This window comes from Lacerta agilis, chromosome 3 (assembly GCF_009819535.1).
Source record: "Lacerta agilis isolate rLacAgi1 chromosome 3, rLacAgi1.pri, whole genome shotgun sequence".
Classification (NCBI taxonomy): domain Eukaryota; kingdom Metazoa; phylum Chordata; class Lepidosauria; order Squamata; family Lacertidae; genus Lacerta; species Lacerta agilis.
The window spans coordinates 13,483,458-13,508,115 of NC_046314.1; positions in this window are offsets into that span (position 1 = coordinate 13,483,458).

Here is a 24,658-nt window from a genome sequence, read left to right on the forward strand (position 1 = left end):
TTTAGTGATATCAGCCCTGATCTATTCTTACCCATAACATTAAAACCTGCAAAGTCTAAATATGAATTGGAGTTATGGGGGGAGGTGATTGAGGAATTGCTTTTTTTATGCACATACAGTTCACTTCTAGTGCAAGAGTGGATATGTCACAATGGGGAAATGCCAGAAAGAAGCCGGTGTGGTGTAGTGGTTAAGAGCGGTAGAGTCATAATCTGGTGAACTGGGTTTGCGTTTCTGCTCCTCCACATGCAGCTGCTGGGTGACCTTGGGTTAGTCACACTTCTTTGAAGTCTCTCAGCCCCACTCACCTCACAGAGTGTTTGTTGTGGGGGAGGAAGGGAAAGGAGAATGTTGGCCGCTTTGAGACTCCTTCGGGTAGTGATAAAGCAGGATATCAAATCCAAACTCTTCTCTTCTTCTTCATATCTTCCTCCCTCTGGATGTGAACTTTTGCAAATTTCCAACCAGAGCCCTGGAATGGAGAGAGGGTTGGGTGAGGAAACAGAAAAAGCATTAGTCTCCTGTTTGGGCAATGACCAGCATGCTCTGTTCACATCCAGATCATGCCTTTAAAGCATGTGGCTTGACTCAAATAATCCTGTGAACTGTCACTTGGGAAGGGTGCTAGGAATTGTAGCTCTGTGGTGGGTAAACTACAGTTCCCAGAATTCTTTGTGGGAAGCCATGTGCTTTAAATTCTGATACTAAATACCTTAGTATCAGAAGAAGGCTCAGTTCACGCCATAAGGAGCCCCTCATCATGCACACAGCAGCACCTGCACCCCAAAAAGCAACATACTGTATTAAACAACTATAATTTTTTTACAGTTTTCCTGCTATAAAAAGCCCCTCACAGCTACTTACTTGCATTATTTCTATATCCTGTTCAGTCTCCTTTAGAAACTATTCAAATATCTTTTTTGTTTTGTATTTTGTAGTTTGTATTTTGTATGTATTTTTTCTGTTTCTTTTTTGTATTTTTTCTAAATACCAATAAATTCTTTAAAAAATATATAGAAACTATTCAAATATGAAAACCAACAGATCGCGAAGAGTGCTTTGCTTAGGCAATGTGATTAAAACTCAAGCAAATGCTTTAAGAGTGGTGCTGAAAAAACACCCATACAATCAGCACAGTACAGCTTTTCACCAGACTCAAAACGAATTTCATCTGTTCAATTCCAGCTGAGTTTTATTTTCATGATTTGGTGTACATTTCAAGGTCCATGTCTGGTTTTTCTGCAACTAACTCCCCTCCTCTGTATGTAAAAATACCCTCTTTACATTGCAAGGCTGCGACCATTTTTTAAATAGGAGCCAATATCAATTTTGGGAGATCCTAAGCAAGGAAACCTTAGCCTCACCATTGGTGCTGCTCTCTACTAGTGAAGAGGCGACTACCCCCAACACACAACATAGGCAGGGTGGCGATGGTACCGTTATGTTCTAAATCTTGTTTCACTGACGGAAGCTATGGGTGCTTAGAATGTGGGCATTAAAGTGCTGCAGGGCTGATTAATAATAGGCATATCCTTTTCCATCTTTCTTTTTTGAACCGTACCAACAAAATCACACCGTCCTCAAAGAAGAGCTCTTCATTTGTCACAGAGTGTCTAATTGCAGCACTCAAGCAATACATAATTCATTCAAATTCATTAAGGGCCCCAAGTTCCCAAGGAGAGGAAATGTTGTCATATTAAGTGTTGCTCCTTCTGGCTGATCGTCAGTGGTACTAGGAGCGACATGCTGCGCTGCCGGGGTCAGGGGATGCTGAGGCCATCTGCCGAAGTTACGGCTTTACAAAGGGGATTTATTGTTATTATTATTATTTTACCTTCCAGCTAAGAAGGAAACTGTATCCCTATCCAGTCATCCTTGAAAAGAGGGAGGTGGGATGAAAGTGAAGGATGGAAACCTGTCACCAAATTAATGCTTCATCGGAGCTCTAGGGATATTAGTGGCACTGGTGTAACTGTCACTGGGAACTACGGCAGGCATTCAACACGAACAAAATTTGTCATACTTCATTTACCAGTCTCTGACAGATTTCCCCTGTCCTTGAGTGATGGGAACTGGTTCTAGATGCGATACAAAAACACGTAATAAACCTGGAAGGGGGGGGGTGCAGTGTGACAGTAGCAGCTTGGATTTCGCAAGGCAAGGGATGTTGGTGACACGGGAACATACAAAGGATTGCCAGACAAAGTAGTCATATTTATCTGGTGCCAGTGCATAGGTTTAAAGGTCTGTAAGCCCTTTAAAGCGCTTTATTTTCTTAATTGAAATGTGAAGGTATAAACTAGTGAAATAGAAATTTTCATGGCAAAAGTCATGCAGAAAATGGGGGGGGGCTTAAGAAAAGCATGCCTCAGATCCTCATGGCACATCTGATACATCACGGGTGAGCTCTCGTTGCTCTTTCCCAGCTCCTGCCAACCTAGCAGGAAGAAGAAGAAGAAGAAGAGGGGGGAGGATTTTGGATTTGATATCCCGCTTTATCACTACCCTAAGGAATCTCAAAGCGGCTAACAATCTCCTTTCCCTTCCTCCCCCACAACAAACACTCTGTGAGGTGAGTGGGGCTGAAAGACTTCAAAAAAGTGTGACTAGCCCAAGGTCACCCAGCAGCTGCATGTGGAGGAGCGGAGACACGAACCCGGTTCACCAGATTACGACTCCACGGCTCTTAACCACTACAGCACACTGGCTCTTTCAAAGCACACCACTGCAAGTAGATAAATAGGTACGGCTATGGAAGGTAAAGGGCGTTTCCGTGCGCTCTGTTTTCCGTCACGGTGTTCCGTTGCACCAGAAGCGGTTTAGTCATTCTGGCTGCATGACCTGGAAAGCTGTCTGTGGACAAACGCCGGCTCTCTCGGCCTGAAAGCAAGATGGGTGCCACAACCCCATAGTTGCCTTTGACTGGACTTAACCGTCCAGGGTCCTTTACCTTTACCTTTTACACAATAACATCTTTCAGATGCTGCTGTTTTGCCAAGTCAAGTCAATTACAGGTTCCTTAATGGACCTTTGACAGACAAAAAAAGCAAAGGGGAAAGACTTCTAAGGAACAAAATAAACTTCTAATGTAACCCCCCCAAAACAATCAATGAAATACCGTCTTATGCAATCCCCAAAAAACATTCCCACAAGACCTTCACCCAGCCAACCCACATACAGTACCAAATCCCTTGTTCCAGCCATATGGAGCAACAGCAGCATCTGGTCCATGATGAAACAATGTCAGTTACGTCATGCTGCATCCAGGCTCTCTGCATCATTTAGACCTGCTAAACTAGGCTGGATGCCTCCATGGCTTCTACCTGTGATGATTAGGGTTCCTCCCGGTTCCATAACCTGGGCAATCGAGCCCCAGCTGGCTCAATCTCAAATCAGGAGTGCTCCTGCGAGGACTTGTGGCCTTAAAGGAAGGGTTGATTGCGCAAGGCCAATCCTATGCCTCCTCTATCCTCTTGCGCTTTCCCACTACAGCTGCCTAATGCACACTCCATTGATACCACAGAATACAGTAGGAAGTACAGTGGTACCTCGGGTTAAGAACTTAATTTGTTCTGGAGGTCCATTCTTAACCTGAAACTGTTCTTAACCTGAGGTACCACATTAGCTAATGGAGCCTCCCGCTGCCGCCAGGCCACTGCTGCACGATTTCTGTCCTCATCCTGAAGCAAAGTTCTTAACCTGAGGTACTATTTCTGGGTTACCGGAGTCTGTAACCTGAAGCATCTGTAACCCAAGGTACCACTGTAATTGCAGTACAGAGGCTTAGGATCGTTGAATTCTGCATATGCCAAATCTCTATCACACTCCTGAAGATAATTCTAGAAATATTTCACACATCTGCATGTAAAAGGATAAAAGGTGAAATATTGGCAAGGATCCAAACCTCTCATTGTGCAAATGGGAAATAGTTCCTTTTGGGGACAGGGGCCACCAACCTATACAAATCTGGCCCTAAAGAGGGACAGAGACAGCTCCCCCACCACCACCCCACCATCCCCATGTAGCTTTACAGATAATGCAAGCTGCCAGAAAATCAGGTGAGGAGTTTTTTTTTCCTGGATCCCACAAACTTTGCCTTTAAGGTCAATGTCACAATTAAGAGTGCTGAAACAATACTAAAGCATACAGATAATATTGGAAATGGCAGCTCTGGGTGTTAAATATCCTAGGAATATGCTGAGTGAGTCAATCCTTTGAAAGTTTTCAGTTTACATGAGTAGGAAATATATCAAAACTTCTTGCTGACAGGAATGAAATTTCAGTGGCAACTAGTTTTTCGGCTGCAGTAACCTGAAGGATGGTGGGGCAGGCAGGGGGCGGGAGTCTCCCTACATAAACTTAGAGGAGCACTGTAAAAATTGTATCGAGAGAGAGAAACGATTGTGATCTAACACTCCACATCCAGATCACATTGTAATTAAAACCTGTGAGGGTCATTTCATCAGCAGTAAAGGCCATCTCTAGCCCGAAGCGTTTTTGATCTCTTTAATGGCAAGCTAGAAGATTATCAAGTTTAATTTATTTCAGGAGTGTGAATGGGAGTGATTTCATGTAGAGAGAATAAGAGGGAAATGAGCAAAATGTCAGATGCATGCCACCTCCTCAAATGTACTTCTTCTTTTTTTTGAAATGGCAACCATTTTCCACAACACTTAGCTCTTCCAAAGATTGAGAGAGAGAAAGTTTTGTTCCCAGAAAACTGAAGTCATGGGTAACAATTTCAGATTTCAGCAACTGGGGGGGGGCGTTAACAGAAGTGGGGGGACAATTTAAAGGTCATCTCTTAGACATATCAAGCATTAAAATGCAAAACGCAGAGTGTTTCAGGAACATTTTCATGCTTTTAAAAAAAATATCTCATAATAACAACAGGAACATCAGCACAGATAAGATATTAAGCAAAGGGATACATGTCTTTGACACATACAAAGGTCCCATTTAAATATTTAGCACGGGTTGGAGATCCTGTGTCCCTCCAGATATTGTTGGACTCCAAAGCCCATCGGTTCCAGACAGCATGGCCAGTGATCAAGGATGATGGAATCTTGAGTCCAGGAACATCATAAAAGTGGGATATTGTCCCCATATGTCTTCATCCGCACATTTAACCATCCAAGGATGCTGTATATGGAATCTACATTGGGAACTTCTCCTGAGTGTCTCCAGTAGTCTTCCACAGATTAGTTAGTTCTTCAATGTTTGCTTGTTTTCTTAAAGTAGCATTCTGCTTTCCCTTTGTCTCTTAATTGCTATTCTTAATAAAATCTTTCTTTCATATGCCACTGAGGTTTGGAATGCGTTTGTGAAAAGTTCAAGGGATTGTTGTCATAGGAACATAGGAGTGAGGCTCGTTTTTTTTGCATCCTCGTGTTAATGCTTCAGGTTTTCCACCTAGGAGCGCCATATCTTAAAAGAAAATTTAAAAAGCTAGTATCTGAGTAGAACTACGTGACTGAGCCTTGCAAAGTTAAGCAGTGGAACCCAGCAGGGTCAAGGGGCAGGGTCCAGCAGTAAAGAGGTAAAGTCCATACTCTCCAACTTTTCTCTGATGAAAAGAGGGGTAATAATCCAACCTATATAGATACATAATAAAAAATTTTTAAAAAAACTTCTCTATACAGGGCTGCCTTCAGGTGTCTTCAAAAGGCTGTATAGTTACTTATCTCCTTGGCTCAGGGGCTGCATAACTCCATACCCTCCAACATTTATCCAATGAAAATAGGGAGGTCCTAAGGAAAAGCAGGATATTCCGATATCAAATCAAAACCTGGGGCTGTTTCTGTAAATCCGGGACTGTCCCTGGAAAATAGGGACCCTTGGAGGTCTGACAGTTCAGCAGACAAGAGGAGGGCCTAATCAGAAAGGACAAAGCCCCCGTAATAAAGGGGGAAATAGGTCTTTTCCTCTCCTGTCCAGCAGAAAATGCCCAGGATCTCCACAAAAGTATATATATATATATATATATATATATATATATATATAGAGAGAGAGAGAGAGAGAGAGAGAGAGAGAGAGAGAGAAATGACCAGGAGAATCCGTGACCAGAGAGACGACGTGGTGGAAAAAGAATGGGGAAAATTTAAATTGTATTTAAAAAAATATTGTAAGATTTAAAGTTAGAATTTTTGTTTTGAAAATAAGGATAGGCTGTCAAATATAGTTTGAACTAAATGATGTGAATTTAGGAGAGAGGTAAGAAGTAGAGATAGAGATAGAAGAAGTTTTTGATATACCTTTAAGTATGTGATAAGAGTTTAATTGGGAAGTTACTTAAAATACTTATAAGGGACGCAGTAGGAGGAAACAGGAGGAAGTCCGTATAAGATGTGAGGAAAATATAGGTTTTTAAGATAATAGTGTCTTTTTTGTAGAAGTGTTTTGTATTTTTTGTTGTTTGTTTGTTTAATGTAGTTTGTTTAAATTGTTTTTGTTGGTTTTTTTTTGAAAAATTCTTAATAAATATTACATATATATAAAAAAACAAAGTGGTTTCAAATGGCCAGGCTTTTTTGTTTTCCAGCCATTTGGCAACCCGATCGCACCAACCTTGAAACTGCCATTCCTTTGGACCCAGTCTGCTTCTTTTGATGGGTCTGCACCAGAGTAATTTGTAGGAGGTCTCAGATGAGTGAAGAAACAAAAAAACAAAAACAAAAAAACAGTTGAATTAGACTTATTTTCCTGGGAATGGAAAGCAGTTCTTATGGATGTGTAACACCGAAACGGCATCTATTCATTCCCTCAGGCACAATGAATGAAGGTATGAATTGATTTTGACTACACAACCTAGGGAGCCAAGGCTTCGGTATGAATCTTGCAAAGTAAGACAAATGGTGTTCTGTCCTGCATAGAATTGTATTCTTTGAACGCGGTACTGCTTACTTTGAGAATCATACCAGGCATGTCATACAATTAAAAGTCTCTTTGGGAAATCCAGTAGCCCCTGATCAGCAAAAGGAAGGGGGGGGGGTTCTGGCAGTTTTCTTCAAATGCACAGGACTAGCTCACACTTTGCAATTTGTTAATTTACTGTGTTCTATTGTTGTTGTTGTTGTTGTTGTTGTTGTTTTGTTTTATTTTAAAAAACTTTTTTTCCAAAATAAAATCATTTTCTTTATTCAAACCACACACTGTGACTGAAGCACATGGAATTATAATTGCAGGAAAAGATCTTTTATTCCACTGTTCCCAAAATAGCTGTGCAATTAATATACAAACTGGAAGACAGGAGGGACTTTTGAAAGGGGGGGGGTCTTTCTTTTCTTTTTCGGTGCCCTCCCCCCCCCCCCCGTGCTACTCTATTGTGTTAATATTTTGCTTCTTAAGCATGCATCAAACTATACTGTTCACATTTCAGTGATTCACCATTCCAGCTGTTAGCCTATCTAGTGCCATCTTCCCTGTTGGTGCTGCTGGTGTCATTTGCTTCTCTTTTGTTTTACAATATATTTTTTTAACTAAAGATTGCCTTGTCTCTTTTTTCAGGTTGCACAGTCTTTTTTACAGATCAGTTACATTTGTTATGAGACATTAGTGTTGAGTAAAGTATAACGTCATGAAGGAGGGGAGGGGAGGGGAGAGGACGGGTGGTGGTGAAATTTATATTTTTTGCAGTGTACGTGTGGGGTTTTGTGTAAACGTCAACTGGATAGGTTCTCTTTCTATTCGCTTGTTACATTTGTATCGGTGTGTATTGAAGGTGTGTGATCTCACCTCCTTCATGAGAGAATGGCCTAACTAGTCTTTTCCCTAATACTGATGCTGCTGATGTGGTGTAGTGGTTAAGAGCAGTGGACTCGTAATCTGGTGAACCGGGTTCGTGTCTCCTCTCCTCCACATGCAGCTGCTGGGTGACCTTGGGCTAGTCACACTTCTCTGAAGTCTCTCAGCCCCACTCACCTCACAGAGTGTTTGTTGTGGGGGAGGAAGGGAAAGGAGAATGTTAGCCTGCTTTGAGACTCCTTCGGGTAGTGATAAAGCGGGATATCAAATCCAAACTCCTCCTCCTCCTCCTCCTCCTCCTCCTCTTCTTCTTCTTCTTCTTCTTCTTCTTCTTCTTCTATAGTCCTATGCAGGCATTACTCCCTGAGGAGAAACTCGTACCTGCTGCCTCGCGGGACACCTTCGGGAGAAGAAAAGCATAAGCAGTAAATCAAATCCAGAGTGGAGTCCCAAAAATGGTTGGATGGTGTCTTGCTGGTGCCAATATATTGCTCTGCTTGCCTTTGGACCACATCAGCAAGGACGAGAGAGGGGTCTTGTCGTCTGGGCAGCCCAGGACCTCCTTACACACTGCCCAGGCTTGAGCCCCAGAGCGGTCACTTCGGTGCTGCTACTGGGACAAGAACAACACAGGAGGCAGCACTTTCAAGTTATCGGTCTCTGCGGTCTCTGTGATTCTCTAGCAATTTGACTCCACCCCCGGAGGTGTACTCCATTGTCTCTTGAGACAAATGGGTGCCAACGGTTTAGGCATTCAGATCCAATGAAGAGCAAACACATTTGAGTGCATAGAAAGGATGAGCACACTAGCTCCCCACAACCAAAGGGAGAGATGTGGGGAAAACCTACAACAGCCCCAATAAGAACTTAGTGGCATGGAAAGTTGAGAGACTGACTGAAGGGAAAATGACAGCTGGTTGAGAGATGGGAATAGAATGGGCAGCTGGAACAGGAGGATAAAGGCACAAGACAGATCCAGTCACTCATATCATCCTCCAAAGAACCCTGGGAACTGTAGTTTCCCACCCACAGAGCTACAATTCCCAAGACCCTGAACAGAAGCGCTGCAACATTTTGCTGCAGGTCTCACTTGTTCCCTCTAGTTCTGAAGTTCAAAGGTGAGAGTAGATCCTAACATAGCAAAAATGGCACCACTCACGTGCAAAACAAAGGTATCAGTGGTGATGGGATGCTGGCAGACTGTTGGGGAGGAATGGAAAACTAGGTGGAAGGAGCAATTGATTAACTCTTCCTGGCACATGCCACGTGGATCACCATTGCAGCTCTAATTAGGTAGCTGTGGGAGGAAAGAGACAATGCATGAAGCTGCTTGATCGCCGTTGGTTGTATTAATGGTGTAGAAAACATTGAATACTTCTGCACATCATGCAAATGGCTGCTGAGCTGAACTATCCAACCAGCAGCATTTCATAAAGGTGGGCCAAAAATGCCACCCACCTGGAAGATCAAGTCCATCTTCAGGGGGGAGTTCTAATGCCTTTAAATATGAAACAACAGAGGGTTTTTTTTCTTCCCTGCCCTTTAAAAATTAAAACAAACAAAAGGTTTGTCAACACGTTCAGTAGAAGTTTCTAAAGTTCAGTATCTGTGTGTCTGTGACAAATGGCTCACAGAACTGAGGTAGTATGTTCATTTGAAATGTCCCCCAGGATGTGAGGGCGATCTGGCTGCGACATCTGTCACCCCATTGATCGCCAGGGTTGATTCGGCTGATCTGGCTGGCTAGGCGGGTGTCCCCTCCCTCCCTCACCGCTCCATGTGCGTCCCTCCCGAAGCTGCGCGCTCGGTGGAAGAGGACAACCATCCCAGATAGGAGTGTACTGTTCTTCTGTCAAGGGAAGAACCTCCAAGCAAGCTCAAGGTCCAGTGAAATGTCCCCCAAATTGCTTAAGTAGTATCACTAAATTGGATTGTGCAGAGCCAAGCATTAACCCAATGAATGCATCATTTTTGACAGGTAGAAAATATTTGATTTTTAGGAAATCAGACTGAGGGCACACCTGGAATATTTATTTTCTTGGCCTGGGTACCACTGCACAGTTATCCATAAACAAATAAATAGGCTTCTATAGCTGAGGTCTAATCTCTGTGGTTGATGTGGGATGGAAGTTTACTCAATTTTTGCTGCAGCAATCTCATTTGTAAGGCTTGTTCTTAATGTGCAACAGTTCATAAAGATGTACAGACAACAATCCTAAGTACACAGAACCAGACACAAAGGTAGGCATTTGTCATCATTAGGCGACAGGTAGCCTATAGATGTGAAACACTCCTGTAAGATAAATAGGGAGGGTGAAAGAGCATGGGTGTTCATTTGCATGCTCTTCAGCTCAATCTTCTCATTGAGAGAAACTCTTTTATACACATGTGTTTTTAACCCAAAGCCGCCTGGATATAATGTGTCTAAGCAGGAAAGATCTGGAGATTAAGAGGCTGTTTAAACTCGGTAAAGGTAAAGGACCCCTGGATGGTTAAGTCTAGTCAAAGATGACTACGGGGTGTGGCACTCACCTTGCTTCAGGCCGAGGGAGCCGGCATTTGTCCACAGACAGCTTTCTGAGTCATGTGGCCAGCATGACTAAACTGCTTCTGGCACAACAGAACACTGTGACGGAAACCAAAGCGCACGGAAACACTGTTTACCTTCCCACCACAGCGGTACCTATTTATCTACTTGCACTGGCGTGCTTTCAAACTGCTAGGTTGGCAGAAGCTGGAACAGAGCAACGGGAGCTCATTCCGTCGCATGGAACTGCCGACCCTCCAATCGGCAAGCCCAAGAGGTTCAGTGGTTTAGACCACAGCATTGACTGTGCATGGTGAGGTTTTCAGATCCCTAGGTCAGATTTCACCATAAACAAGGTGTTTTGAGTCCTGGCTTACTCTGTGGACTCGAGTACCCCAAAATGCTGCTTTTTTGCCATTTCATATAAAACAACTGCTGCATATGAAAGAGGAAAGAAGCAAGCTGACTAGAGAAACGGCTTCACTGAGTGGGGGTGGCATCTTTTGTTTTGACATGCAGATCTAAGTTTTAACTACAGTATTATTATTTTCCCTGGGCACTCCAATTATGGTGATTTGATGGAAGGACTGGGAAAAAGAAAGTTGGGCATTTAGAAGAGCAGTGGACTATTGGCATCTTCCCAAATTGCTTTCCGTTTCCTAATAAACAATTAAAGATCAATACTCTAATCAATCTGTGTTCATTTCATTGCTTTCTTTTCTTCTTTCTGGTGTTAGTTTGGTTCACTGGGTGGAATTCAATGTCACAATATGGTGAATGGCCCATCACTGCATGCTCACCAGACAGAATTATTTCCCCCTATCCTCCTTGCCAAGCACTGCTCTTGAGGGTTCTCCTGAAGCCCCTTCCCCAAGCCATTGCTGGGGGGGGGGATGCTGAGGGGCATGGGGGGGGAGTCCCATTGTGCTAGCAGAAGCCCTGTGTAGGGCTTGTGCTGATGAGACTCAATAGGTGAATCCTGCCCTGAGTTTGCAAGGAAAAATTATGGTAGTTGCGTGGCAATGTCCCTCCCCTCCCTGTGGAAATAATGACACTGACACAACGTATAAATTTAATGGGCGAAAAGGCCACAACTTTATTGGTTACGGATGTTGAGCGGTATTGGATTAGGCATTGGACCCTATCAGATTATATCCGACCCCAACCCGTGCGTTGGAAATCTGGGAAGGGTTAATCACCAGAAAGGAGCCCAGTGATGCGTATCGACCAGAACTCCCCCTGTGATCACTGTTAGGGGCATGCCTTAGACCCTCACCTCCCTAGGCTTCGGACAGGGCCACGCCCCTGGAATCCTTTAACGGAATACCCTTCAAAATGAGGGACAGATGATGGCGCTACCTCCCCTCCTCACCTCTATAGAGATTTTCCAATGCCTAACCGCCAAACCAAGAGTTGTGACGAATTGCTACGAGGTAGGTGAAAAAACCCCTTTGGCTAGTTCAAGTGGGGAAAACGTCCTACCAGGCCCCCTGGCCAACCAAGGCGACAACCGAAGTCCATAGCAAGGTCGAAAACTAAACCTAAAGGGCGGGTGGGCTGGTGAACCTAAACACCTGGGAAGCGGGGGGAAAATGGGAGAGATTCCCGCCCGTCTCTTGCTTAAAGAAAGCAAGACACACACCCCAGCCAACTGGATTGGTCGGTCTATCAGTGATGCAGCAAATATTCTACCAATGGCGCAGGGGCTGAGCCCAGCCCCCACGCGCATGATCGGGTTGTGACACCCGCAAATCCACCTCCCGCTCCAGGGCGGAAGTGGCCTTCCAGGACACAAAAGTCACCATTCTAATGAAAGCGGTTGGCAATATGTAGGCAACATAAACTAGTGTCTCTTTCCTTCATCTTCCAAGCAGGCAACATCAGCTTGAAGTTACAGTGGCCAGTCTCTCCTTCAGGAAGGCAGCATCAGTATGGAGGCATGTAGTTAGCCTTCGCAGGCTAGGGACAGTGGAGCTGCAGGCAGTGGGGGACAGGGCGTGATATAGTTACCATAAACACAGGACAATCAACTGAGAATTTAACAGGCCACACCTTTATTGATTACAGATGTCAGCAGGCTGCTGGCTGATTTGGCAGGGTTAACCATGGTTAAGAATCACCCTATGCCATACATCAGATTGGGGCAACCCACAATATCACCATTTTGGGGGTGCCATGACCCATCGTTCCCTTTTTTGGGTGTCCAGACAAAAGCACCTCCCCCAGGATCTCATCAAGGGGATACTCTGATTCCTTGGAGTGGGTTGGGAGAGGAGCTATTCCTCGTACAATTAGACTAAGGATCCAACACATTGCTTTATCCGCCATAAGTTGTGACAATTGCTATGAGGTGGGCAAAACCCTCAGACAGGCCCAGTCAGCTTGAAGGCAAATTTCTCCCTGGCCCTGGGTACTGTGACTGACAATTTGCACAGCAAGGTCCTCTACAAGGCAGCCCGCAAACACACAGAGTAGGGAACAATGGGGGATGGAATCCAACCAAAGATTTCCCTCCGTTTCGCTCCCAAACCATGCCCCTGAGATTACCCACGATTGGCTGCAACCATGGGTGAGCCACAGCACTCAGTGTGGCCAGAGGAGGAAGTGACAAGATGCTGCCCCAACCTGCCATTGCCAAGCTGGACCACAACCAATGCTCCCAGCCAGCTGGCAGTAAGTGGGCTTTCTCCTGCAAATTGACATCAGCATGAGGTCACAATGGCTGGCTGTTGTCTTTCCTATAGCATCACCATGAGGTCACAGTGGCCAGCATCTCCTTCAAGCTGGGGAGATCAGCATGGGGTCACAATGGCCAGTCTCATATTCCCTCTCAAAGACTGAAGCAGGAAGGAAGTAGAGTGTCTGGGGCTTGGGGTTTTGTTGTTTTAAAACAGAGAAAGACTTTTCTATTGTGGTAAGGTCCTATGTTTTCTTCTTTATCACTCCCAACAAAGTAGGTATCCACCACCCTCAAAAACTGGCTTTGGTTTTACCATTAATATACAGATAAGCAGAAATCTGCGACAACTGACCGAAAGGACATTTTTATCTGCCGATACACAGAATTCAGAGTACATACTGCTCTACTCCCTTTCCTCTCACTAGAAGTGAAATAATTGTGTTGGCAAGTTTGAATTTTTGAGGCCCGTGCCTGGCAACTGAGTCTGTGAACTACCCTGCCTTTTTAATTACCCAGGATACCCACAATGTAGTCTTGCGTGAAATTTCAACGGTGGACTCATAGCAACCTGCCACAGGTCCTAGTGAGGTTCAGGCCCGCACTGCTGTCATCAGGGACCAAATGACATTTTGCTAGGAGGTCCTGCAGCCCACAGCTGAACCTATATTTGGCTTTCATAACATTATTTACAGGAAAGCCAGTCAAGATTTAACAGATGTGGCTAACAGAATTGTCTGTTTTGCATTTTCTTCACCTGCTTTCTTATCCAGTCAGTCTGAAGAGATGTGATATTCTTCTGAAGCTCACTGTGCCTATCAATCAATCTCTGTGACTCTCTCCCGCCAAAGAATACAGAATTAATTTCATTTCCAAAGCAAAAACCTCTCCCATAGAGACTTTGGTAAGGATGCATACCAGGCACCCCCAAACTCGGCCCTCCAGATGTTTTGGGACTACAACTCCAATCATCCCTGACCACTGGTCGTGTTAGCTAGGGATGATGGGAGTTGTAGTCCCAAAACATCTGGAGGGCCGAGTTTGGGGGTGCCTGGTGCATACAGAGGGCTTACAGAAACGAACAACATTGTATAGCTATGGAAAGGGGAGTGCAACGTTATCCATTCAAAACGCCTGTGTGAAAATATGTGAGGAAAATCTAATCGGCTCCATGGAAATCGGCCACTCTTAATTATTCTCAGTTGAAACTCTTTTCTGTCTCCCCTACCCACCCCCTCCTTTTATGTTGGTTGTGTATATTACCTCTCAATGTTTCCTGACAGCTCTCTGTGATTTGTTATCAGCTCAGTTGTTTAAAAAATAGTAAGCGAGGAGAGCAGACTTTCAGCTATGATTTGACAGAATCCAACACTTAAAAAAAAAAAAAAATCATCGGCTCCCTCCAGCTGGAGGCAACATCCTCTTTAGTTACAATCTGCTCCAATTATATTTTTATCTAGGTAGCAGTCAGAGTTTAGGCTAACTTGGAGGAGGTGAGGAACAGCGAGACTTTGTAAGTCATTTAACTCTGTTACCCAGGTAATTCTGCTGCTGCTATTGCTTTTTTCATTTGTCAGCTCCCTTAGGAGGTATCCTATAAGGTCCCTGAGGCTAACGTGGTGGATATGAGGAAGGGGTGGGGAAATCTCTCCCTTTGTCTGTCTATATGTCTGTCTGATATGGATGTCATAAACTACTATTAATAGGAAAATAGTGACCTAAAGTCCTTGCATGATACAGCGCATATATATATATATGCAGAAGACAAAGGAAAACCTCGCTCCATTTCTTTGCAAATTCTTTAATCTTTCCTGGAACCCTGGTGGATTCTTAAATGGAATTAGATCGTAAGACAAAATGGCTTTCAGGAGACTATCTCTTGGCCTCTCATCCACATTGCTATAAAAAGAATGGCAGCGCTCTCTCGAACGCAACTTTCTCAGAGGTGTGCTTTCAAGAGTGTCAGCCGAGGCAAAGCCATGTCATAAATGCAGCGGTATTGTTTCTCCCCACCACCACCGTATTTCTGGAGAAGGGATGAGAGAAATCATTCCTCCCCCTTCTCCTGTCAAATTGGAGCCGTTTTCATTACCACTCAAAGGTGAGAAATCGATAGGAAGGGGGATGGGGAGATAAGGGCAATAACCATTAGTGAGATAGGTAGAGAAATTCGCACTTGAGATGCGAAATGCAGGCAGAGCTTTGCTTTCTCACTTCCTCTCTTATAGCAAAAGGTCTGGACTCAACCATCCAAGGGTCATTTACCTTTTTACCTTAATGCATACATTTATTATTATTATTATTATTATTATTATTATTATTATTATTATTAATTTTGTTCACAGAGCAAAATCAGGACTTCAGATACACATATCAAGTGAAAGGATGAAAGATTCGAGCATCAGGGTCATACACTGTTGCACATACCTCATTTGTTTGTTTTTAGTATCTGGAAATTGTACTGTGGCAGTGTTTGACCCCATACTTGGCTATCCTTGCTATATAAATTCGTAATCTGAGCTGCTTCACTGCTGGAGCATCAGCTCCTTTAAAGTTCTTAGCTTCAATGAAAGTTGACCTGGAGAAAGGGGTGTTCTCCTTCATTTCCCCACACATTTTTGCCCAGTGAACCACCCCATCAGCTGATACTGCTCTCAGAATGCAATTCATTCCTCTAGATTCACAATGGCCAACTATGAGGCTCTATTACACTTTTTTAAATCCCAGCTGTGGCAAGCAAGTGGCTATATTTTTTTTGGCCAAGACATCTGATTTAAAGTATTTGTAATCCGCCCTTCAACCTGCGGTTCCCAGGGTGTAGATACAGAGGTATCAAAATCAGTTAAAGGAATGAAGCATCAAGCAAAATACAATAATGAAAATCCACCATAAAATTGCAGATCCATAAAAAACAAATCTGCAGCAATGTACAGCCATTCTGATTTCCACCGGAGAAAAACACCATGCAGTGCTAGCAGTTGTTCCAGCTCATTTGTCGAGTCGAGAAAGGCTACTGGAGCTTTTCCTAGGAAATGTGCCTCTGGTCATAGACGAGTGCCAACCCTGTTCCATCAATATGCCTTGGTGCACGACTTGTTCCCAGGTCAGGAGATGATCCACGTTATGGATCACAAATCCCACCAGCCACCACTGGTGACCATGTAACTGGTCACTCGGCCGAAGCAAAGGGCAACATTTTCATATTCTGCCATTGCACTGTTTTGAATGTAAAACTATTTCATCCCAATAAGGGATCACTTTCAAGAAGTAACTGTGATATGAAAATACATATACACTATTATTATGAACAAATTTCATGGATAGGCTCTACCTTGTAACAGTGTGAGAGAAATCAATAGGATTTAGCCAAGCTAACTGTGCACATAATTGCAGCCTTAGTTTTGGGAGCGAGACATGAAATGCTGAGCTGCCAGCCTCTCCTCCGTCTTTCTATGAAATATTCAGTTGGGCCTCAATGCGCTATCAAGCTACAAAAGAATTTTATTGTTTACCGAGTCAGACTGTCCATTTTTGTTTGTTTTGATGCCTCCAGCTGTGTTAGATTGTCCTGCAAAGTACCTCATTCACTTATCAGTTGATCTAAATCACCAGAGATATGCATGCCATAAATCCAGCTCACTCTATGGAGCTGCTCTTTTGTCATTTGCAATCAGAATATCATCATGTAAATTAGATTATGCTTTCTCTGCATGTTTTGGAGTTGTTCTAACCGTGCAGTAGCCAAACTCATCTGTGGAAAACAGAGACAGGCTCATGCCTTTCAAACATGGGCAGGGCATACTCAGATATAAGACACAGATTCGTGAATAGCTGAGAAACTTCCAGAAGCCCTGCCAGATGCACGTCTGAGGCTCATCATGTGACTTCTTTACCCATAACAAAATAATATGTTATTCTCCTAATTGCCAGTCACATCTCTGTGCTTGCTTAAAGAATACAAGGACATGAAAATTACCCATTCCTTATGATTCACAATGTGCATTAGCTGTTTTCCCACATCACATGAGGTACATGGGTTACAGCCCAAAATGCACCTGCCTGGGAGTTAGCCACACTGAACCCACAAGGACTTAATACAAAGCAGAAATTCATAGGGACCAATACGGAAATTCATAGGGACCAATATGGAAACCAATAGGTGCTTCTGGGGACTCACACCCACTCAATGCTAGAGAAGGGGTGAAAATTCAACCCAGGACCCATTTAAAGGTGAACTTACACAGCTCACACATTTTGAAACAATAGGCAGACCAAAACACACTTGGCCTTCAAAATAGCATCTCTCTGAATTTTGCAATGCAGCTCTTCACCTAAGTAATGTTTGCAAAAACCCATATATTAGGGTAAGGCATGCCTATAAATCCATATATTACTGAAAATAACATTCAAAAATGGCAGGACATACAGTGGTACCTCAGGCTACAAACATTTCAGGTTACATACGTTTCAGGTTACAGACTCTGCTAATAACGCTTCTGGTTAAGAACTTTGCTTCAGGATAAGAACAGAAATTGTGCTCTGGCAGCACAACAGCAGCGGGAAGCCCCATTAGCTAAAGTGGTGCTTCAGATTAAGAACAGTTTCAGGTTAAGAACGGACCTCCAGAACAAATTAAGTACATATCCAGAGGTACCACTCTATTAGTAAGGGCAATTTAAAGACCAAGTTGTATTGCTTCATGGAGCCTGTGGCATGTTTGGCTTCTTCACACTGTATAGAGTGGGAAGGACACTGGTTCTCTGAGTTAAGTGAGGGAAGGACTTAAGGATTTACCTCACAAGTATGGGCAATATTTCACAACTGTTTTAACTGTTTTATCTCTCTTTTTAAACTAGTTAATAACATAGCTCAGGGGCTGCCAATCTTTTGGGGCCAGTGGGCAAATTTGGAACTTCAAATGTGCTGTGGGTACCAGTGGCAAAAAAAAAACCTGCTGCAAACTCTCCAAATCTTGCTCACACGGCATCCAAAACCACGCATTTTGGGGCGTCATGCTTTTCCCCCAGGCAAGATCTCAGTGTGAATTGTAAAACAAAACAAAACAAAACAAACACCTGAAGCTTTCCTTTTGGGAATTCTAGGGACAGACTACCCAAACTGTATAGAAATTTATTCATGTATGCAACTACAGTGGCAAAAGAAGAATGGATACAAAAACATATGGAATGTGCAGAAATGGCGAAACTTACCGGAAAAATAACAAATCAAGATAACAAACTTTTTTTATTATAAAAGAATGGAAATGGTTTATTGAATATTTACAAATAAACTGTAAACAGATAAGAACACTGGCAGGATTATTGTAATGATGTACATTTTTATAAGAGTACATATTTAAAGTAAATAAATAAACAAGCAAATTAAGTTGATTTGGACTGGCAGAAAGTATTAAAAATAAATTTAAGGATCCGCAGAAGGAGGGGGAAGGAAGTCAAGTTTTGAAATGTTAAAAAGATTGTAAAATTATTGAAATGTGTAAAATTTAAAATCATCATCATCAGAGAACTCAGTGTGAAATTGCAAGAGAGCACAGCACCCAAAATGGCCGCCATGTTCTCAATGAGAAAACAAGACATCCCGTTTTTTTTCGGGACACTTATAGGGTATGCTGCTGTGGGAGTGTGGTATATCACAAGTTAGCTGTCATGGGGGGAGGGTGGCATAACATAACACAAAATGGCTGCCACAAATAAAAGAGATAGGATCATGAAAAGGTGTGAGCATTCCCCCATTAGACAAACACACCACAAGGCAATCACATCAGCCATCACTGCACTTGCTCACTTAGAAGGGAATACTTTGCACTTCTCTGCTATTCAGATTGGGGAGGTAGGTCCTGGCATGCAATTAAATGTGTCTGAGTTCACATGTTCAATATATAGACACTGAGGCAATACAAATAGGAACTGAACAGGGTGAGCAAACAATCTTTGCATTGTATTTGAGGGAATATATTTGAGGGAATTTATTTCTCAGGCACTGGAGGAGGAACACATAATTATAGACAGGAATAGAAACCAAGGTGTGGACTTTGGCTTGATACTTTTGTTTCCTAGTAATACCCCCCCCCCCCAATTTCACCAAGACTGAACAAGGAATTTCCTAGGGAAAGGGAACAAATTTGCACTTTCTGGAACAATATGCCAACCCAAATGCGCTTTTCTTCAGATTCTGCAGTGCCGTTTTCCAGCCTAAGAAATGTGTACAAAAATGTATATATTGGAGGGGAATGTGGATAAAACATAAAAATAGCATACACCAATGTGCTATGTTAGGGAAGACCGCTGGCAAAAATGTGTGTGCTTATGAGAAATGTACACACTTAAATGCTGATGGATTTTTGTTAGGAGATTTTTTTAAAAAAGGTGAACTGGTGTAGAAATGTGGTGAATTGGAAAAGTTACTGGGAAAAATGAGAAACAGGGAGAAGCTGAAATTAGCCGATCTGCCCATTCCTCACGAGAAGGCAAGAAATGTTGGCACCTTACTGGATCAAACTGAGGTGCATTTGGTTTAGCACGCTGTTTCGAATGATGGTGCCCACCCACCAAGATGTCTGTGGGATGTCCAGGCAAGGGGCAATAAAGCTAATGGCCTTCATCAAAGCCCAAAGGGGGCATGTAAGTAATTTGTACACAGTAAATTACATCTATATAAATACCCCGACCAAGATTCTAACATTCTTTTAAAGACAGATCTTGGATATCCCCTCTATTCCCATATTGTTTGCGAAATATGAAAATAATAAGATGTGTTTCCCTGGAAGCAAGGCTGTATTAGTATTTTTGAGCGGCTCTCCATTCTCTGCTGCGGTCTGTCTAATAGCCTTTCCAGCTCTGCGCTGCAGGCCTTTTAAGAATGTAATCTCTATAATCTATATCAATTTATTTTAATTTAGCACATTTGTTCCTTGTTTGTAGTAATGGATCATCTGTTGCTTGGTGTTTTGACTCATGCTGGAATATGAATACAAATAAGAGCAGGAATGAAACCCCAGTGCCTTGATCATCAGAGGCCCTGAAAAAGCTGACCTCATCCAGCCAGGACAGCAACAGCAATGTTGTGTTTAATTATCCTGCTGACAAAAAGTGAGGCTTCATTACCTCTGCTGAGCAATAGACAACTCAGACAAATTTTATAGCATCCTCTAAATGGTCTGAGACTCCAAACTGTCTTTGTTAATACCTGTGATTCTCTGTTACTTAATTTCCCTTGTTGTTGTTGCTGTTGTTTTCTCTGCCACATCTTCAGTTCACACTTTCTAAACATTTTGGTGACTCCACAGAAACACAGGATTAAATTGTAAAGCACGGAGCCAGGCCCCTCTCTTAGCCACCGTCACAGAGGCACATTTCTTGGGGAAAGTCCGAGAGAATCTGAACAAACACCATCACTGATGCTGTAAATGTGGGTACCAGGTTGAGAGCTGCAACTGGATGGCCTCACAGCTCCTTCCAGTTCTGTGTCTCTTTCAATGGAACCAGGACTCCTTTTCTTGAATCATGGTGGCACACAGTTTCGTGTTTTGCCAAGATTCATGTCTCTCTCCTCATATGAACTGACCCGGACCCTGTGATCATCATCTAAGGCTCTTCTTCGTGTGCCTCATCCACAAGAGGTCCGGAGGGTGGCAACACAAGAACGGGCCTTTTCGGTGGTTGCTCCCCACTTCTGGAATGCTCTCCCCAAGGAGGCTCACCTGGTGCCTCCGTTACATATCTTTAGGCACCAGACCAAAACAGCTCTCTTCTCCCAGTCCTTTGGCTAATCAAACAATCTTTGGGTCTTCTAAACTGCAGCAGGGGGTGGTATTGGTTTGTCATTATGGTTTTTTAAAATTATTATTACAAACCATCCTGTGATCCTTGGATGAAGGATGTCGCGGTCACTCTCTCAGACCTGAGCAGCACCCCCGGACGTCTAACGGTCTATTGGTAACTGCCCCAACGACATATGGTATATCCGCTGCCACCAGCCAGTATTCACTCTGGCAATGAATAACTCACTTCAGATTCAGATTGTGGTAAAAATAAACATAAGTTTCTTTATTGTTTGTACAAGCGTAATGGTTTCAAATGACTTGGTAAAACGTTTAATATAACTGTATGGTTATTCAGATAAGTATATTTCAACTCTCTACCTAGTATTCCAATAACTATCCCTAATGCCTCCTGTTAATTATTCAACTTGCTCTAGCTCTGCTCATTAGCTCTATCTCCCTCTCTCTATCCCCCTCTAACTCCGACTCAACTGCCTAACTTCCAACCTCTAACTGCCTTTTCTATCCTCTCTAACTGCCATCCTTCCACACTCTAATTGCCTGGAGAGCTCCCATTGGCCAATCTCCTCCCTGCCAAATTAACCCTTGGAGAACCTTTAGGGGTGAAACGCCACAAAGGGCGGTATGGAAATTTAAGAAATAATAAATAATGCCACAAAAATAGGATGGCCACATGTCCTACTTTGGAGAGGGTGGGCCTCTATTTGAAGGGATGTCTGGCCCAAGTTCAGTTTAACGGCAAATAACATTTATTTTATTAAATAAAGAAGAAGGGAAAGACAGGGAGGAGGTGGACTGTTTCGAAGTGCTCATCAACATATAGAACCCAGACAGAAAACTGCGCAGACACATAGAATACCTGGCCACAGTCTTCCTCACTACGCTGAGATGTACTGGGTTTCTATCTAAATTATAGTAATTATTGCCAAATTTGCATCTTTATATATAGATTAGCATATGCAAAAGTTACTTAAACCCTTGTGGTCTCGTCCAACTCTATGATTTTATGATTCTATGATTCTATAATATCTGGTCTATTTTTCTGTGATGCAATAGCCCAGTTCATAGAGCCTGAGACTCATAATCTCAGGGTTGTGAGTTTGAGCCCCACGTTGGGCAAAGAATTCCTGCATCGCAGGGTGTTGAGCTAGATGTCTCTCGTGGTCCCTTCCAACTCCACAATTCTATGATTCTATTGTTGCTCTTTTTTGATGCATAAGAAAGCAGCCACCCAAGAGATAAGCTAGGAAGAAATTGAGAAGCAGCATGTCAGGGCTGTAGATAAATCTGAAACATTATTACTGCAGAATCCAGCAGGGTGGTCTAGCAGAGGGCTATAGGCTCATTAGGCTGGCACTTCCAGCACAGTATTCAAAAAAGGATGTCATATTGACCTCCCTCAAAGAAGTTCCTGGATGGATAAAATGAGACAAGGAGGACAAAACACTTTATGCATCGATGTCAGTGTTCAAACCATTTATCAATAATAAGCAACAAGCTATTGGCTTTGTTCCAGGAAAGAAAGGAGGATGGGAAATCAGTTTTAAGTTTAAACAAGCACAGGAGTCAAGTAAGCGCCTTTTTAACAAATTATTTTAATCTCCGTTGCTATGACTAATGTGGATTTTCCTTGCACAGAGGGGGCAGAGAGAGAGGAGATGGTGACTTTTGTAAGAGAGGAGACAGATGCAGTCCGCCTGCAGCCACACACATTTGCTCAACAGGCCACCGCTGCTGCCATAATTCTTCCAGGAGGGAGCCAATAAAAAAAATCATATAAAATTTTATTATGTTTGTGACACTAGTTATTATATCCAGCAGTCAGAATGCTTACCCAGAGGCAGGGCCTTTCCTGGTCCTTAGCGCAGAGTAAATTGCAGGACTGTCAAGAGGGAAAGTGAAACACTAAAACAATGGGAGGAAAGTCTGAATTCATTCCGGAGCATTTAGAATATTACATGGCAATATAAAGCCTGAATGCAGCAGTGAACACAGAGAGCAAGGCAGCTAATAAAAAGGAATTGCAGGCAAATGAATGAACAAAGCCCAGACAGGACTTTCAAGGTTTGAAGTAAAAGGAGAACTGTCAACAAAACTAAGCTTTTTCTTTTTTTAAAGGTACCGTAATTCAAAATTGCTACCTACCAGTACCTTGTCATGACCTCTGAAATGATGGGTCTGGAAAAAGAAATGATTCTTTCACTGCACATTCTATCCTGCACTACTTTTTGAGTCGCATGAATCAAAAACATGGAGTGAGCACTGTTGTAACGTGGGGATCGTGATTCAGCAAGTGATTTCAGCTCTGACGTCACAGGCAGGAGACAGCTTCTTCATGTAACACTCTTTATTCAGACAAACAAGACTGGGGAACTGAGGAGAGGGATGCTACATTTATAGGGACAGAAAGACTGGCTAGAAAGGATACATTTTGGAGGGAACAATCTCAAGCAATCACAAAGCTGCCTTTTGGCAGAAACAAATAAGACTGAGCATCCAAATGCAGCAACTTGAATGAACCAGTAGTAGCTGTTCCTTCTGGAACAGGAAGGCAGTTACTTTCCCCTAATGTGAATACAGACAATATTAATACAGATATTATAACCCTTGAATCAATACACAACAAGAACTGCCTTGAGACGTTAGGATTTGAGCCTGGATTTGAGTCCAGAATCTTCCCAATGATACTTACTCCATCTCTTCTCTCTGCATCCTCATGTTCTCTTCCTTTTAGGGACTTTGATGTGTTTTTTCTCAGGTCCTGCCCCGGGACCATTTACTTTCACTGTATAACATGACAATCTCTCTACACAAACATAGATCTCCAGCATACTCTGCAAGTGTCCTGGGGAAAAACGGGGCATCCTGTTTTCTTGCACAAGAGCACGGCAGCCATTTTGGGTGCCATGATCTCGCATGACTTTGCTCTGAGAGGTTGCACCCCGAAGAGCTTTTTTCAGACCTGTGATCTTCCGTAGCACACCAAAACACACAAATGCGTGTCTTTGGGGTTCTGTGACCTCACACGTCACGTGGCTCACAGGGGAGCACGGGCAGGAAGATGCTTGTCCCAATTTGGGGACTCAAGAGTAGGGTTGCTATAAAACGGGTTTTCCCAGACATATCCAGAATACCGCAGTTGGCAGCAGTGTCTGGGTGGAAATCGGGAAAATCCAGACGTAATGCAGCCCATGTCAGCAAAGCTGTTTTTGCCATTTTTTCAAAAACAACAACAAAAACAACTCAAAAATGGCTCAACAACTTTGGGCAGAACTAAAAAAAAGAAAAAGCTCAACAACTAAACAACTTGGACTCCCTCCAAAAAACAGTTCAACAACCTTGCTTTAGGGGGGGGGAAAGCTCCACTGGTAAGCTGAAGGTAATGCACACAAAGATAAACTTTACTAAGGCTAAACAGTGCAATCATGGCCAAGTATACCTATCAGAAGTCCATCCTACTGAATGGACTTACTCCCAGTGGGATGAGGATTGGAGGTAGGATTGAAGCCTAAATTTGTTGACTGTAAAAAAAAAATCCCTCATTACTCATTAACTTTTTATTTTTCGATAAAAGCACAATCTTTACGTGTAACAAATGGAGTTACAGTATATGATATTACAGATATTCAAAATAACTACAAGTGGTAGATGCCATTGTATACATTTGAGCTTTGCATGAAATATCACAGATCCAATGTGCCTCTGCTGCATTTTTATCACTTATCTGATGACACAGTTTCCAGTTTCCTGTGCTGTGCCGGGGTGTGTGTGTGTATGTGTGTGTGTGCCTGTTCTCTCTCTCTCTCTCTCTCTCACACACACACACACACACACACACACACAAAATCTTCCAACTGAGGATAACAGCTCATGCATCTAATGAAGTGGGTTCTCTAGCTCACAAAAGCTT